General features: G+C 36.0%; 1 long non-coding RNA gene across 1 annotated transcript; it reads right to left on the bottom strand.

The window, feature by feature from the left end:
- Window positions 1–3,634: 3,634 nt before the first annotated feature.
- On the bottom strand, window positions 3,635–4,942 carry LOC113337911. Its single transcript, XR_003354503.1, has 3 exons — window positions 4,661–4,942; window positions 4,471–4,545; window positions 3,635–3,940 (listed from the first exon to the last, which is right to left on the bottom strand). It is a non-coding gene; the product is annotated as an uncharacterized LOC113337911 (long non-coding RNA).
- Between the last annotated feature and the right edge of the window lie 14,558 nt (window positions 4,943–19,500).

Consider the following 19,500-nt stretch of genomic DNA (forward strand, 5'->3'; position numbering starts at 1 on the left):
CATTCCCGCTAGTAACATCCACTAGCATGTCGATGTTGGGAAGTGGGAAGTCATCCTTGGGATAACTTTTATTTAGGTTCCTGAAGTCTACACAATACCTGATTTGTGCATTCTTTTTCTTGATAGGAACCACGTTGCCCAGCCAAGTAGGATGTTGAATAGGCTTGATGAATCCTACAGCGAGTAACTTCTAAATCTAAGTTTTGATTTGGAAATGATGAAGAAAGGTCTTGGGGCTTATTCCATTCCAATATTAACAGTCTCAAGCTCATCTATAATGGAGTCAGTATCATCATGCAGCTGTCGTGGAGCATCTGGCAGTTCTTCTTCTTGTGGCTTGTCACTATTATCGCATTCTTCTGGGCGGGGAGATTTCATGGTAGTCTCCCCTGTTAATTGCTAACAGCGACACCGATAGATGGTCATTCCTTCAGCATCACGACTTGCCGTGAAATTACGCTCCCTTTTAGTATAGAAGTGAGTTAGGTTTTTACCTAATAAATGGTGTTTGGTGCGCCCTATCAGGAGAAGTGTCTTGGAGGATTCAATCCACTTGTTTAGCAGTGATAACCTGTCTTCCTCCTCAATTGACGCCCCTGTAGGTAGTGGTGTGTAGTAAATTTTATCAGATGAACCTTGCATATCCTCATTCGATTTGAAGAGTTCAGCGCCATAAATTATATCGTAAAGAGACGGAGACGCATGTATCCGAATGACTTCCTCATCCAGAACGGTCTTCAAGCATAGATGATATGTTGATGGGATAACTCTATTATCATGGAGCCACGGTCTTCCCAATATCATGTGGTAGTTTGGTTCTTTCTCAACCACCTCGAATTTCACTTTCGACTGAACAGGTCCCGCTGTAAGATCTAAGTAAATGTGTTCATATGTATTACTTTAATTTCCTTCAAAATTTGTCGTCACAGTGGATTGTCGTACAATCTTGTTTTGCCGAATCTTGATTGTCCTGGGAGTTTTAAGGGAAATGACATTCGTATCTTCTCATGTGTCGATGAGAGATTTTTTGAACTATGAGTCTTTGATGCGTGCAGTAACATACAGGGCTCTGTTGTGACTTTCTTAGCCATCGTGTCTTCTTCCGTAAAAGTTATATTATTTATAAAGAGCTCGAAATTTTTTGAGGGTTTTGGAGATGAGGTAGCCAGGTGTGTAACAACACTGTGGTTGAGAGCAGAGAAGGTATCAACACGTTGGTCCTTAGAGAAGTGCAAGATTTCACATAAGTTCTCAATCAGAGATGTGGCTTCCTATTCTGCCGGTTTTTCAGCGCCCCAGCTACGATGTGGCCCCTTTTCTTTTTCTTGACACTATATAAATTAAAAACCTTTCCTCCAAATCCCCACAAAAAATTCACTTTTTGAGATTAATTAGGAAGTTAAAAAAATAGTCTAGGAATGTAACATACCCTCGACCTTTTATTAATGCATTCGCGCTTCACAAAAATAAATCTCCAAATCTAATTCTATATTATTTGATATAATAAGAGGGACGATCCCCTCACACTCTTAAACTCACAGTATCTCACATTTTGGAAGGTGGTTTTCTTGAAAAATCTTAAACAATAGCGTATCTGAAGCTAATATTTTGGAGATATGGTCATCTTACAATGATGTACATACTCACAAAAAATGAACAATTTCAAAATACCAAACTTCACCATCTACCTATCTTGGTTTTAATGGTTAAAAATTCGTCGATTTTCAAAGTAGTAGATGGTGGAGTTAATACATTTCGGGATGTGTTCGTTTTTATGGGTACGTCCAGATTTGTAAGACGAGTGTATCCTCAAATATTAGCTTCAAATATGCTATCTCATTAAATAAGAGTACGGGGATTTAAAGAAAATTAATGTCCAAAATGTGAGATAATATGAAATAAGAGGGTAATCATTTATTGTTTCTCATGACCCGCTTTCGCCTTGTTAATTTTCTCTCCATCTTACTCTTTCTTTTCTTTTGGCTTAACTTTCATGGATCGTATCACGAATTCTATATTCAAAAATTCAAAACTTTAATATAAAAGTAGAACTATGATGACTATGAATTAAGATTTTTAAGAATCTTAATTAGTATAAAAGCACTAAACTAATGATCACTCTCATAGCTCCACTCAAAACATTGGTAGAACATTGTTTAAATAAGCCATCCTGCGTAAAGGTGAAGAAAAAGTGGGGAAAAAAAGAGCAAAGATACCTTATATCTAGCGTGGCACTGTCAATGATATAAATATAAAGATACCTTATATCAACAGTGCTTTGAAGTTGTATTGATATTTCTTTTGCACCTGGCTTCCATCAGCTTCTTTTCTTTTGTCAAGATTTTTCGGCTTTTAGTGAGTGAGATAGTTGTCGACTTATTTGTGTTAATGCTGCTCAATAGTGTCCGATATGAGAATTTTGTCATTGGTTAAGATTGTGCCATTGTTGTTGGTAATGTTTTGCTAGTATGTAAGGGACCTTCACGTAATAAGGCCAGTAGTAGGCTCAAACGCGCTAACCTTTCTCATCGAAGTGTTAAGTTGTCTTGTCCGAGAGCAGTGACGCATCTAAATTAAGCATTCTTATTCATCGGTGGATAGAGAATCATGAAGAAAAAACATCATTGAAGTGAAAGAACCTGGGGCATGCATGCATCCATCAAAATAGATGCCCAGGCCCCTAACTTTACCAAGAGTACTGAGTCAAAAGGTTTTCATTTCAGATCTACAAAGATCAATAAAAAATGTGAATGGGAGACATATACAGTTTTGATCGTATTCCTAGGACGAGCGATAAGACATGCAATAATTTAGTTCGTATGCATGTGATATGTACATACCACCCCTTACCATTTTATTTGGATTAGCATGCTCGTAAAGCCGTAATTTGGATCAAAATTGACTGAATAAACCAAAAGAAAACAGAGAAACACAGTTAAACTGTACTCGGATGGCCTGATACTACAGGCCACCTCGTACCATTTAACAGAAAAACCACCGCTATGATCGTTTGGCAGCCGTTAATCGAATCTTATATGCGAAATGTTTCGTTTGTTTTGAATTTTGATTTATTAAGAATAAAAGAAACACTTCTTGGTTTAGTATCACATGGTTTCTACGGTGAATGATGCTGTACTGAAGGTGTTCAAGTTACACCATTATGGGCAATACCTAGTTTGACCGACCGATATGCCGTCAAGTGTCATTTTCTTGGTTTTTCTTTCTGTTTGAACCTTTTTTGTCAGGAAAACCTAATTGAATTCCAAGTGACTATAGAAAGACGGTCATTATATCTGTGTTTCTGATCTGTCAAGAACAAGAAGATTATTGTCGTCATAAGAATACAAATAACGTATCAATAAAAACAGTGTTGTTTAATCACGTGCCCTGCCTTATTATAACACTTGAGTAGATACCAGTACCAGTGTACGCCCTCGCGTTGCCTTCTATACAGTATATACTAGGGCTGCACATACTCCGGTACGGTCCGGTTCTCTTATGGAACCGGTCCCTGTACTTGGTGTTGACCGGTACCTCATTTTGAGGACCGGTACCTGTACTTGTACCTGGAGTTGTATCGGTCCTCCGGTACCGGTCCGGTACAAGACCGGTACCGGGTTTTTTACCTGAAAAATATTACAAAATATAATACAACATTTCCATAAGTTCAATGTTCAACAATCCAAAATAAGTTCAGGTTGCATACATATTTAAGTTCAACATTTTGCATAACTTCAAAACAACAATCCAAAATAAGTTCATAAGTTCAGTTTGCCAAAAAGTAAAAACAACATTTCCACTACCATATAAGTCTGTCTACGACAAGTCGACAAGAAATAATGGATGGCTGCACAGCCTGCACTTGCAAGTTGCAATCCTAGGCCACAAATCTGCACTTTCCCCTCCAATAAGGCCATTGATTGGATAGGACAACCTCAACCTGTGTGTATTACAAGTTTACAACCAGTTCAAAACAAATAGCAAGCAAATACAGAAGAAGTTCATAACTACAGTTGAATTTGTGCAGATTGAATATTTTCAGTCCATTCATTTCCATACATTACATATTCTCATACACACCCCAATACTTATTGTACTTGGCAAACATACAGTATACAGACTCAATATTATCAACAAATCCAAGTTAGGAAATACCTCCAGTGAGACATACACATAGTGATACTGTCATACATACTCATACAAGAAAGATACAACTAATTGCAAAACCATTCATAGAATCACAGTTAATCAGTTATCACTTATCACACAGTAGTACAGAGTACAATCAATCTATGTATTCATTATAACATATTAACATGTATTGATCAATCAATCTGAATTCTCAAACCCTAAATTGATCTCAAACTCTCAATCAATGTCAAACCCTAAATCATTTACATCAACAAGGTTAATCTCATAAGATAGATTGCTCAATTAGAAGAACAAGAATAAGTAAAGACTGTAAAGTACCTTGGAAACAAAAAGGTTTAGATTGAATCTGATAGACGAAGAAAAAATTGGTATCCTTGGCAGTCACCACTTAACCTGCGTGAGTATAAACACTAGGGTTAGTTGATTAGTCAAGCGATAGCTACTTAAAATCGTTTACAATTCCTAGGGTTTCCTTTTGTTGAAACAGAAAGGAAATCGAAAAGATTACCTGATTGATTGATAGCTACTAACTAGTAAGACTTGAATCACTTGATGATGATCGTGAATTGGTGATTTCCTGATTGATTGGTGAGGGTAGCCGTAGTTACTCAGAGATGAAGAGGCTGCTCTTCATAGCTTCACTGCTTCAGAGAGAAAAAAAACGAAGAAGAAAGAAAACTGAGAGTGAGAGAGTTACCAGAGTTAGCGATTAGTATTAGGGTTATCTATATTGGACGGATAGGATTAAAACTAGTTAGGATCTTAACGGCTGAAATTAAACGGTACATATGGGCCGGTTCCTACCGGTACTCCCCCTAGAACCGGTGTCTGTACCGGTCTAGACCGGTTCTCAACTTCCAGTACCGGTGTCTGTACCGGCTAGACCGGTTCCGGTCCGGTACCGGTTCGGTATTTCCGGTTCCACTCCGGTCCAGGTCCTCCCAACCGGTTCTTGTGCAGCCCTAGGTATACATGCACCAAGCCATAATTATTTACCCACTAACTCGTAAACTTTGGAGCCCACAACTTAATGGTGTCGAGTGAAAACAACGTATTATGAGTAATGGGTTCTCTTTATATAAATGAAAGGAATGCCTGCAAAATTTAATGAAATCCATGGATATATGTCTGTCCAAGGTGGGTTTTACATTGATCTATCAATTCGATATGTATGACTACTCAATTCTTCAAGGATTATATAATGGAGTTAGGTTTGTCATGGATTTTTGATATATCATTGTCTTTTCTCTACCAGGCCTTTAAATATATAGCCCCTCCTCGATGAATATGACAAATGTAATGAAGTCTCCTGTATATACAGGATAAAGGGCATTGCATAACTGACCGTATGATGTTAAGCTGATCACTTTGATGAAATTATTCAATTTTAGGACATTATTTCACCAACAAGATACAGTGGAGCAATGCAAGGCTTATTTGTTTCATATACAAAAAGAGAAAAACCCAAACTTGAATAGTTTGGTAGCGATGCAACATCGGATTGTTTCTGTATGCTATAGAAAAAAGTTGTGGGTATCATTAATCTAATTATTGGTCCTTAACGATAAGGAAAGCAAGGGAAATTTTTCACTTTTGATGGGATAAAAGAGGTGACTGATGGTGTGAATTTGCTAATTTAAACCAAACCTTAAAGTCTTCAAAGGTGAAAACACGAACTTGAAAAGATATTTGATTGGAAACTCTATGTATTGTCACTGTTGTTGCCTTGTTGGCACGGTTGGTGATTAACGAATGAGTGACTGTTGTATAACAAACTAGCAATAAAACAATGTACCTTGACCGGACATATCTTTTGAATTTTTCAACCATCACAATTGGCAATCACAAATATTATCAAGATGAAAAATGTGTCTTAACAGAGGAAAGAAATTCTTTGGGTCTAGAACTCTAGAAAATTATGGTTGATAGGGTAGTATAGCAGTTCCTGGACTATATCCAAACTCTTTCGGATTGGAGTTGATTTTGTGATTATGGGGTCCGAACCTCTACCTTCACAGTGGGAGGGAGCATTCAAACTCCCTCCATTTTTTAAAAATAAGATAAATATCTTCTCATTTCTATAAATGACAACCAAAACAAAACCGCGAAGGAAAAGAAAATCCATTTGGAAGGTTCTCTCTTAGAAAACCTTATTCTCTCAAAATTTAATTAAATCCTAGCTACCAGAGTCTTCCCCTGCTCAGTTCCCTTGAAACAAATCTGAACAGGGGAAGCTCAACTGGTTTTCAATTTTTCTTTAGTATCGTTTATTTGCTTCTTTTTCACCATTTTTTCTTAATTTTTATGCTCTGATTGTTTTTAGATTCAAGGACAGCTGGTTTTAGGTTTAGATCTATTGGTACCTTTCTTTGCTTCATTCGTATTTTCATATTCTGATTTCTTATTTGAGAACTTTCCTTCCCCTTGTTTTGATTTCAGCAACAATTACAAGAAATATTAACTCATTCGTCGTTTTGGTTTTTGTGGTCTGGACTCAAGGTGAAGACCTGTTTAAGTGGAAGAAAATGTTTTATCTCTATAGAGAAAAATCAAATCCAATGACAACAAAAAATATAATTCGATCTAACCAAGGAAACAAAGGCAGCAACAACAACAATTAAACCAAGATCATCAACTACCACAACTGCTAGCAAGACTCCAAAGCCGATTCAATTGATTCTTCCTGATAAAGACCGCAAAATACCTATTAAGAAGATCCTTGTTACTTTGATTCCCGTTAATTTAATTTGTATAAACACTGGTACTATAATAACTTTATTTTCATGTTACCCAAATGTGCATGTTCTTGATAACATTAGGTTGGACCTGATCCAGTCACTGCTTTGTGCAGTGATCAATATTAATTTTATTTCAAAATTAGTTTGGCCCATTGATGATGCTTGGCCCACAGGGAACTCTTAATTGGTTTTTATGCTTGTGAGTTGTTGAAGAATGGGTGGAGATATAATAGGTTTGATGAATGTATTATGATCTTGAAAGATTGGTATAAATTTTATGATTTCCAAAATCGGTGTTATCAATATATTATATGAGGTTTGCTATCTTTTGCGGAAAAAAGAAGGAAAAACACAAGCAACTCAAACACTAATAAGCACAAATGATAAAATATTCATCTTTTTTTTTCTTCAATTTATGATCCATTTCTAGGTAAAGGACCAGTGAAATATCTTATACCCAAGCTTACAAACAAAAGAATTCTTTCAAAGTAATATAGAAGTAATATCCTGATCCTGGCCGGAGAATTTAAGAGTCCTATTTTTAGAAGATTAAAAACATAGGGGAGTATCCATTCCTAGAATGACTAGAATATAGAAGTAGTGCTAACTTGTAAATAAAGTGCAAGTAAGTATCCGTAGGGGGCAGAAAATACTAAAAGCATACTAGAGAAAATACCGGTAAGATAATTTTGTAGGAAAGAAAAAGAAAGATAAAACTTCTGGGGAAAAGAAAACCTTAAAGGAAAACGTTGTAAAACTCTCCCTTAAACAATAAAAAGTTTGTATCGCACAATTGTTCGTTATTTATTCTACTTGTGTAGCCATTATCTATTGGGTCTGTTGTAGGGCCTATGGCTCATAGATGTGCGACCCAACTAGATACCTAGGGTTTACCTTTCAATGTATATGTAGGATATTTGTATCCATGTAACACTATTACTGTGATGAATAAGAAACTCTCTCTATCTTTGTTTTTTGCTTTGATTCCACTACAACACGTTATAAAACACGAGCTCTTCCATGCCACTAAAGAAAGAAAAAAATTCGGGTTATATCAATCGGTATCTCGGAAGTCCTATCATAGACTGATTTCAGTGCTTCTATGTTTTTTTAATTTTTTTGCCCCTTTTCAATCTTCCATTAAGAAGAAAATATTTTGATTAATCATGAAAATCTGGTAAATGGAAGTTTAGGTCATCCGTAATTAGGGATTTACGGATATAGTTCCTAGTTAGGTCTGTGGAAGAAAATCTGTGAAGGAAATCGATGAAACTCTGTGAAGACAAATCTTTCTGACGATCCCGTCAGACAAATATTGGATTTTCCGTGAAGACAGTCTTCTGTTCATGGAGAAAGAAAAATTATGTTCGTGGAGAAAGAAAAATTAGTTCAAGCCAACCCGGTCCGGTCAGTCAAGCCAACTCGGTGGGGTCCAATTCGCTTCAAGCCGACCCGGTCTGATCCAGTTCAAGCCAACCCTGTCCGTTCCTGTTCTTGGTGTTATTCCGTCCTGTTCTGTTGTTGGGTTGTGCGCGATCAAGGATGTTCTGGTTCTGTTATACACAGCGGGAACCAATGTCTGAGGTATGTAACTACAACGTGGATTTTTAGATTGAATACTTGCTAGGCTTATTTATTTGTTTTTAGAACATGCCTAGTTTTGTTTATTTTTGTTTTAAAATAAGTCCACATCATATAAACGGCCAGTTTAAATTATGATTGCTAATCTCGCCGTTAAGAAGTTTGATCGACTTAATGTTATTTTGTTCCCTTGAATATGATATCGGCTATAGTTGAATGGTGTCTTTTGTTCAATTGGTTGTATCAACTAGATTCCAATGTATTTATTTGGGATTTAAAAGTACTTGAGCACCATTTTTTCTCCCCAAATTTGAATGTTCCGTGGAATGTAATCCACTTGCTCGACTATTAAGGAGTCGGTAGTTTCAAAAGATACGTTGCAAATAAAATCACATGTATTCCAGTTTTTTGTGGAAGAACTCAGAAAAGGTGATGTGATTCAGACAATTTCCATTTCTTTACTTTATCCATTATACTAACGAACCCGTATATGTTGAAGTATGACAACAAGAGAACTATCTTTAGTGATCTATTAAACCTAAAGTAATTGGTTGACATGTATAGTGAGATTCTCTTGGTCTATTGAGATAAATAAATGTCTCAAATTAAGCTAAATGTAGCAAAATTGAAAATGGAAACAACCCCGAAGTAATGAGGGTTAGACGTACAAAAGAGTTGGGAATGAATCTTCTTACCGGTATTGGTACAAGCAATGCAATGCGGGTACGACAGTAGCAACCAATTTCCATGGGAAGGTCATACTTTAAACATCAACTTTAATGATAAGAAGAATTTTGCCTGGCCAATTGACTAATTATTTGAATTAGATCAAATGTCTGCGCTTATGAAATGAAAGTACATCATTCCCACGAGACATAAATTCTCTAAAGCAGTTGAGATATATCTGGATGAAAATATATCACTCCCCCTTAAATGTAACATATATTCACTCTAAAGTACTTGAGTTGAACCCACTTTTGTTACATAATAAGGCCACACCACTTATTAAATCTCTTAAGACTCAATGTCTAACTGAGTTAAGGAATATACACTAGTTGTTGAACTAATTCCTTATAATGTGACTACGATGATTGGATCATCGAGTGAACCATTACTAAAAATTTGTTACCGAGATGGAACAAAGACTAAAAGTCACATAAGCTCTATACGTATTAAGGGCTAATCACACCTTGTTAAATTCCAAAGAAAACCATGCACGTGGATATCATATGGAAACTCACAGTGATGAGAATGTAATTGATTGCATATTTTATAACCTTTAATGAATTCTTAGAGAAATTGATGAGTCAATTTGGTGAAAAGTAAATCACTAATATTTGGATTATTAAATCCATATTTTGACCCCGAGAATGAAATATTCGGTATTGACTCATACAGACTTTGGCATAACCATAAAGTCATTTCGGTTGTGACATGATGATCGTTTTGAAAGGACTCATACGTGCATAACTTTATTTGAATGAACGAGACAAAGGGAAAAATATTGACAAAATGCGAAGTGATGCCATATCTCTCAATAAGTGTTTTCTAAAGTATTAGATGCACAACCCCCCATTCCCATTTTTCTTTTAAGTAAGAAAACATATCACTCATTTTACAAAGTCTTCAGTAAAACAGGATCGAGACCATTCTAAGATGCAAATGGAAAACAATACATATTACAAAGAAAACAAGGTGATATTTAGAAAAATATTCATGCAGAATGCGGACCGTTAAAGTGACTTATAGCTCTGGTGGATGTTTTGACATTTTGGACTAGTTATAGTTCCTAAGAAATTTTGCGTTTGGAAAACTACTAGCTCATATTATACATGTAAGGACTCACCACCCCTTGTAAATGTAGAGCATCTTATACCCTATGGTCTCGCAAAGGCTATCATCAAGGTTACATATGGTGCCCAAGGCATGGTTATGCGTACAAACCTACCTTTAACTGCTTGGGGAATATGCAATATTACACACATCTTCACTTATTCGTTTTAGACCCACAATTGGTCAACCATTCTTTGCGTACCAGTTGGTAACTGGATATATGCCTGACATTTTGTGTCCTTACGCATTTTTGGTTGCACTATATATGTGCCCTTACAACTCCCCATCTTAATATGATGGGTCATCAAAATGATTAAGTGACTATGTTGGACAAGAATTTTCAACAATCATCCGCATTTTTGAACCCTTTGACAGGCGATATCTCAACCGCTGATTTGCGGATAATGACACTAATATGATAGTCTTCCTGTCATTAGGGGGAGACAGGAAAATGTATTTTCCGGGGGAACGACAGGGAATGTCGTGGTGTGTTCCCTTTTTGTCTCATATAGACTCTTATACTCCACAAATGGAAATGCGAAGCGAAAAAGGATTATCGATTTTCGGAATGTACATCGATATCGCTAAACTGACGAGATCACACATACCAACTGCAAACATGTCTGTAAGGTTAAAAATCCTTAGTAAAGGATATGCACCGTAAACTAAGGTGTTACAACTACATTTGGTGGAAGTGTGGTTGAGGTCGTGGCTCCATAAAGGAAGATGGAGAGACCACTAGGTTTGATCAGTGCTTACCTAGAAAGGAAATAGGTGAATTAGGCATAACTTAATTATATCATCTGAAATCATCTCATAAGATTGTCTCTAAATATGTCCATGAATCAAACGGGTGGAGCTCCGAAGTTTTAAACGTTATAGTTTTGAGAACAATGAAATCCTGACGGATTATGTGAATTCATATGAATCAATGGAAGGATCATGCGTGCACAGTGATGATATAATCCATAAATAGTTGCTCCAGAATTAGAGCACAATGAGATCGCCCATGCTTTATTTTGATTAATTTCAAATAAAGAGCATATTTGGCCTACGTAATCCAGGTAGAACTTAGTTCTTTGACAAATATACGGGTATTTAGTGTGATAGTCTAACCAACCAAGTGTAAAGCCCGTGGGTTATATGTGGTTATTTGTCACAAAGTGTAGTGAGAATACTGAGGTCTTAAAGTATAAAGAATCACCTTGTGGCCCGAGGTTTCTTACAAAGCCCTGGATTGCTTAATCTTTTGAACATCATGATGTTCAGTTAATTAGTTTGCATGGTAGATTCAAAAGAACTTGAAACATAGTAGATGTGGTTATATTTGGAGATTTATATTCAAATATATTTGCAAAAGTGCATGAGAGCCTTTTGCTTCCCAAGTTGAATGACTCTAAACCACGGAGTGTGTTTGCAGTTACACTGGAACAGTCACTTATTGATTTAAACAATCAGGCGGATGTGGTATACCCGTCTAAGTGACTATTTGATTGGGAAAGGATAAACAAGTAAGGTTCTGTGCCATGCGTATTAAATAAGTTCCTGATTCAGAATTATAGCTATCTACGTCGACGGTATGGACAAATAAGTACTCTTAACGGAATAAGAGATCTTACAAGCTATTTAAAATCTGAATTTGAGATGAAAATCCTGGGAAATATCGATATTATCTATGTTCTGAACTAGAAGACCGAGCTTGTGGTATATTATTCCACCAGTTTGCATATGCTCGTTGTCATGAAATTTAACAAGGACATGCATCCTACTAGCACTCTCATGGTTAGTCGAGGTTCAAATGTAAGTAAATGACCAATTCGTCTAAAGAAAGATGGAGAAGATGTGTCGGGAGATAAATTTTCCTTATCTAAGTACAATAGACGCATTGTAACCAAATGTTACATCCTCAATGAACTTGTTAGATAGATATATCTCAGCACCAACACAACGTCATTGGAATTGTATAATGAACATAATCATATAGTTAAAAGTAACCATTGATGTATTACCCCGATATTCGGCAGTGGTTGGCCGAATGAGAATATAGGTAATGGTTTGTCATTTCCTAACACCGAGGCATTTTCAGCACAATTGGCTCCAGAGTTGGCAGAAAACTCTGCAGTTAAGCGTGCTCGGGCGGGAACAATCCAGGGATTGGTGACCATCCGGGAAGTTTGTGCTGGATTACCGCAGTGATGACCGTTAAAAACCACACAATCCCGGATAACCGTAGTGGCTAAGTGGGAAAAGTATCGGTGGAGAGACGGGTCATTACAAATGATATCAAAGCCGACGACGGGTCACCTGCCGAGGGTGAGAGAGTACGCTAGACGCGGTAAGTCAGGTACTGGTCTCATGAGGGGCAGGGAACATCGGAGATCTTGGCTTGTGTATATATTCCGGAGTCGAGGACGGCTCCAATTTAAGATGATGGTATTGTAATATCCCGGCAGTGGTTGGCCGAATGGGAATATAGGTAATGGTTTTTCCTTTCCTAACACGGAGGCCTTTTCAGCACAATTGGCTCCAGAGTTGGCAGAAAACTCTACAGTTAAGCGTGCTCGGGCGGGAGCAATCCAGGAACTGGTGACCATCCGGGAAATTTCTGCTGGATTACCGCAGCGATGCCCGTTGAAAACCCCACACTGCCGGATTAGCGCAGTGGCTAAGTGGGACAATATAGGTGGAGGGACGGGCCATTACAATTGATATGTGTTTGTTTCTGCAAAGACATAAAAAAGGAATGCTAAAGGAACTGCAATCCAAAGGTTGTTGATTATGAAGGAACAATAATATCTTTTCCAACGAAAGTAATCAGCGGGAGATATGGTAGACTATTTTCTAAGTCATTACCCATATTCAGTTTCGAAAAGTACATGACTAAAGAACTGTCTAGAACAACTCTGAAAGTAATCAAGGAGAGATTCCAACATTAGGGGGAGGATCCAAGGATATGATGTCGACATACTTTACTTCGAAATTGAGGTTGTGTTGTACTCTTTTTCCCTTCGATCGAGAATATTTTTTTACAGGGTTTTGTTAATTACTCGGCAAGGTTTTTAATGAGACAACAACAAACACCGGGAAGTAATTTCCTAACTAAGGCTATTGTCTTTCCCACAAGGATTTTCTTCCTTAGGAGTTATGAAACAACTAATGAACTTCAATGGAGCAAAGTGATCATCTGCAACGGGTCACCTTTACTTGCATCTGTCACGTTGTACTCTTTTCCCTTCGTCAAGGTTTTGTCCCACTGGGTTTTCCTTGTCAAGATTTTAATGAGGCAACATATTCGAGTCCAACTATGTTATAAGTTTGCTTAATATTGTACTCTTTTTCTTTAATACAAGTTTTGTCCCTCTGGGTTTTCCTAACGAAGTTTTAACGAGACGATTAACTTAGACTCGTCGATCTTTGAAGATCGTATTACATGTGATGAACTACATGTAAACTATGAGACAACATGTGAAGAGTTGTACCAATGTTTTGTCCCACTAGATTTTTCCTTGTCAAAGTTTTAATGAGGAAATTGATTTCGTCACAAGTCATCAAGGAGAGGACGACATTTAAAGAATTACATTCGAAGAACTATATGTGAAGCACTACATATGAAGTTCTATTGGACTGCACAAGGAGGAGTGTTATATGGCCTACGGTCTATAAATGTGCGGCCCAACTAGATACCTAGGGTTTACCCTTCAATGTATATATAGGATATTTGTATCCATGTAACACTACTACTGTGATGAATAAGAAACTCTCTGCGCGCCTCTTTGTCTTTTGCTTTGATTCCACTACAACAGGGTCTGAATATTTATCATTTTAAATATCAGAATTTGAATAAAATTTATCTCAAACAAAGTTAGTTTTAAATTATGGGTTGCCTTCAGCAACTCATATCTTACCAGAACCATGCTCAGGCATATGGGTGTTTAGCGGGACAGTGAACTTTGTGTTCTTTGTAATTGTACATGTGGATCACATTTTAATTCATTGTATCTATACTTTTGAGATTTGGTATTACTTCATAAAAACCATTTTAATCTTTTGGTCTCTTTCGGTTGTTGTGTTGTTGTTGTTTATAGATTGGATTGGAACATTTTTAGAATTCGATGCAAGGAAATATCAGATATTTTTAACTATGCTATTATTCAGAATATTTGAAAAGAGCAAAATGATTGGGTGTTGGGAGTTAGGCATAAATTAGTTTAGTAGACGATTGTCCTTATCAAGTACACTTAGTTTTTTTGGGTCTGTGAGACGAAGACTTTCAGGTCTTTTGGTAGTAACCTAGTCTTGTTTTACATATGTAATATAGTCTTTGTGACTTTTACGGTGGTCATTGCGTTTTCACTTTTACATAACCTTTTCTTTTAAAAAAATAAATAAATCGTATTTTAAAAGACATAGTGATTAAAGAATATATTATACATCAGTAGCTTTACAAACTAATTTGGTATTTGGTTTCGCTGAATTTGTATATGTATTTATCGTTTTTATTTTCATTCTAGCACATTGGCCTGGTGTTAAAAGTGATGTTTTATGTCTGTCTTTACTTTTTATCTTGGTGGTAAGGCCCAGACAAGTGCTAGCCTATCTTTTTTTGCTCCGTATTTTTTTTTCCTTAACTTAAAGGGTAACTTGACACCAGAGGCGGGAGAAGAAATGAGAAGCAAAATGAAATTCGTCTAATTATTACTAGAAGTCGATCTCAAATTTTACTATTAAACTAATTTTCAACTATTTTGCTTTTAGAATACATCGAAACATCCTTTACTTAATATTTGTCATATTTTTCAATCCGTATTTAATTTTTATTTTTTTCTGCTTCAATAAAGTGATAGTTAATGTATGCCCGTACATTTTTTTAACTTAATAAATTATTCTTTTTGACATGCCTTACTCAGAAATTGATGTTGCCACAGGCAAATGTTAGGGGTAACAAGCATTTCGATTTATGTTTTAACAATATTATGTCAACAACACTTGTTTACTACCAAGTTTGGTAGTTAAAGCTAAATCAAAACAATTTAGCAAGAAAATAGACCTCGAAACACAATAAGCAATTAATCTCTGTATGCTTCAAAAACAAAATAAAAAATTAATCCTTGTATTCATGTGGATGAGTGTTGAGAAACAAAGAAAAGATATAAACCTCGTAAAATTAATGAACTCAGATACTCAGATCTACCTTGTAATAATTAAGGTATACATGTACGAAGTCAAGCTTCCATGGATTACATACGATACATACATTGCAATATGGATATTGACTCTAAATGCAGGAATTTGGATTGCGACTACAGAGATTAATTACTCGGCCTTAAAACCATTACACTTATTATTGACTGGTTGAATAAACAATGGTCTAGAAAACTCCACTTCAAACAACAGTTGATTTTGAGCTAGGACGAGGTATAACAATGGGTCTATATGAACCACCAATTTAAACTAGATAAAAACCTTATACATACACAAATGGGTGCGCTCTACCCCCGGGAGAAAACTTGGGGTTCCATTTTAGTGTTTGAATGTGAGTATACGGTTTTTTCTTTGTTCAATATAACGGTCCAAATAGAATTTTTGGTGGTATAATTGGTGTTGTTCTGGATGACATGTAGGAGTTGCGGAGATGTAAAACGACGGTGATTTAGATAATGACGAAATCAAACAGGCTAAGCTATGTCAGTAAATCAAATGAAAAAAGTATTAGATGTTTGTAAGTAAAATTTACCGAAACTTCTAATGTTTTTCGGTAGAAGAATCAACAATCCTTTGTTAACTCAATATATGTACTAATGGAAAATATTGAATTTACCGTGGGTTAAAGACCGCAGTTTATCCTGACTCTCAAAAAAAAGAGGGGTTACTAACCCCAAATCCAACTCCCTATTAGTCCGCGTGTTTACACCCTTTGTAAAAAGTGGATAACCTATGGGATTAAACCCTTGGTAAATCTCGCCGCTTCCTTTGAAATGAGTCATCTGATTTCCATTTTTAGCCTACGAAAATAAAAAGCAACAAAAATTATTAAATACTCCCTCCATTTCTGAAAAAATGTTACTTTCACTTTTTATTTTAGACTAAAATGAAAAAGTGTAAGTAACACTTTTTCAGAAACGGATGTAACATTATGGTTCACAAAAGAGATATAATCGTAATAAGAAGAAGAATAATTGAATTTATTGAGAAAAAAATAGCCTTAATCCTTACTTCCCCATCAGCTGAGGGGGTCTGCGGGAACGGGGTGTAAAATCGCAACTGGTCTTTACTCTTTAGTCTTTTTTGAGGTCTCACTGTTATCCAATCAAATGACCAATTTCCAGGTACTCCTTAATCTTTTTTGAAGTCGCATTAGATATCAAATCAAATGACTAATTTCGAGGTACTCGATTACTTAAAAACAGCTGTATCAGATATTTTAGTGTACTAATTTCTCCCTTTATTTGATATAGCTAACAGTAAAAATGATCCGTAATAGCACTTAGAAATAGACACCTTTAGCATAATTGGGTTGTTGTGGTGTTTTCTTTTTCTTGATTAAAGAGTAATAAGCTTGCTTAGGATTTTCTCTATGGGGTAGAGAGCCAGAGAGTGACTGCACACGGCCGCACGAATATGGAAGTACTCGGCATAGCCGCATAGAGCAGTCCCTTGAGCTGAAAAATCATATGTGACCCGGTGATATTTGTGGTTAAGGAATGTTGAGATTTTTTAGGTCGGTGGCGCCATAGTAGCCAAATTAATAAAAAATAATAAGACATTAAATCATTGTTCATGATTCCATTCAACAATATAGGCTTTTCCGAATGGTGATACCTATAAGTATGTCGGAACTTTTCAATGAATTATATGCTACCTAGCTTGTCCATGTAGTTTTGCTACTTTCGAGTGGAAAAAAGAAGAGACATTCTTGCTCCTTTAGTCTTTATCTTCTTCCTACCACCAATCCATTCTCTTTTCCTCGTCTTGGAGGGGTTGCAAATGCCAAAAGAAGAAAATGACCCAAACTTTTCATCTACCCAATGCTTTCTTTCCCTTTTTTTAAGCCTTTCAACTCCTACGGAAAAACTTCACCAAGTGTTACCATATATATGTTTACAAGAGAAAAATGCTCCCATTCCACTAAGGAATCGACCTTTAGGGCACTCAACAACCAAAATGATTACTCGTTATCAATGGCATCTTTTTTCTTTACTTTGCTCCCCATAAGCATCTATAGATAGTTCATAACTTTTTTGACCAAATTGTATGGTAAGTGATTTGGTATGAATTGCTTGGTGTTTCTTGGAGTAAAAGAGTTTGATAGAAGGAAAAAAAAAGAATAAATTAAAGGGATATTTTGATTTTGGTGCCCATAAAATGGTACATCCTTTCGTTTGGTGCCTAACTTTGTCCAAGTTTGAGTTTGGTGCCTAATCAACCGATTGATATTGTTTGACCGTGTTGACCATCCACTTTGCAGTTAAATGACTAGATGAATGCAGAAAAGTTAATTGTTGGCCAAGAATGGTTGAACATAGACGAATACAAAAACTATTTGAAGGACCTTGCATTTTATACTTTTAAGTTTTAACTGTAAAATGGGTGGTCAACACGGTCAAACAAAGTCAATCGATTAACTGGGCACCAAATTCAAAGTTGGACAAAGTTAGGCACCAAACGTAAGGATATACCATTTTACGGGCACCAAAATTAAAATATCTTAAATGTTATTATGGGTAGTAGAAAGATCCCCTTTCGCCAAACTCTTTCCATACATTCCTTCACATTGAACATAGAGAAGTTAAAGATCGGCCGCTTCTTTAAAAATATACATTGATAGCTAATGACTTACCACTCAAAGAATTTTTTTTCCTCAAACGGCAGATGATCAATCTCCTAGTATGTTTTCTTCGTTATCCGATGGTGCAAACACTCCTTCCCAAACTGTCATCACTTGGACTTGTACAAATAGCTTAAGGTGGATTAGTATATCATACCCTTTCGAGATAGCTCCTTTAGCTAGTATGTCAGCAAGGCTAACGACCTTTCGACATTATCTTTTTAGGAGAGAGAAAATGGTGGTTAAAAAGGGAATGATTCTTAACATACCGAGTCTGTAGACCACACCAAAACCGAGCGTTGTATTTATCTCACAATTTCTTTGATGTTGGGGCCCGTGGATTCCGCGGAGGATAGCAGGGGGCCATTTATGGTGGGACCCATTGGAATTTTTGTGAGTAGTTGTTTTGGTGTGGTTTTTGTCCTCGGTTCAAATAGAATTTTTGTTAAAAAGGAGAAAAAAGTTTTGTTATTTGGACTTAGACCGATTGAAATTTTTTCTTTCAGGAGTGGATTTAAGTTAGGGAAGTCAATGGATAATCGAGTATTCAATATTTGTCCGAGTCCGTTCGAATCGTTAGATATTATCCAACATTTCATATGATGGATATCAGGTACGGATACCTTATCGAGTATTCTTATTTTAATAAAACTGATATGGAAAACGCATTATCCTATTGGATAATATTTAATATCCGTTTAAAGAATGCATATGTAATTTTATTTTTATTTTTTTGAATAATTTATGTAGTTGTTAACTTGGTAGTGTACGAAGATGTAGAAATAAAAATATTAAGGAAGAACAAAAACGCAACTAATTTTGTTGGTTGTGAGAAAAGCGGAGAATTTTTCAATTATGGTAGAGAAGATTTGAGTTTTGTTTAAATCTTATTTAATGTAATAAATTATAAAGTGAAAATTTTGCATTTGATCAAGGTATTTGGTTTTATTTAGTTGAATTTCATTAGGTTTTTTTTTATTTATTCATAATTTATGAATCATATATAAAGACTAAAAAAGAATTTAATTGTTTTTTTAATGAACTATTATCGGATATTACCAGATGTTATCGGATATCTGAAATTGTGATCGGAACGGATACAAAAAATATTTTTGAATATCTGTCAGATACTATCGGATAACCTGTAATCCTTATCGGTAACAGACACAATGAGGCCATATCCGTTTAGATAAGTACCGTTGACAGCTCTAATTTGAGTTGAACTTGGTACCGTAGATACAAATAGATGTTTTCTACTTTCGCTTTTCTGTTTTGGGTAAGTGGTTATCTCCATATCAAGCGGTTTTCTACTGAATTGAGAGTAGCAGTGGTGCTGTACAATTTTGGCATGGTTGTTTTGGGTTTGTTCAA

Source organism: Papaver somniferum, unplaced genomic scaffold, assembly GCF_003573695.1.
Source record: "Papaver somniferum cultivar HN1 unplaced genomic scaffold, ASM357369v1 unplaced-scaffold_18, whole genome shotgun sequence".
Lineage (NCBI taxonomy): Eukaryota > Viridiplantae > Streptophyta > Magnoliopsida > Ranunculales > Papaveraceae > Papaver > Papaver somniferum.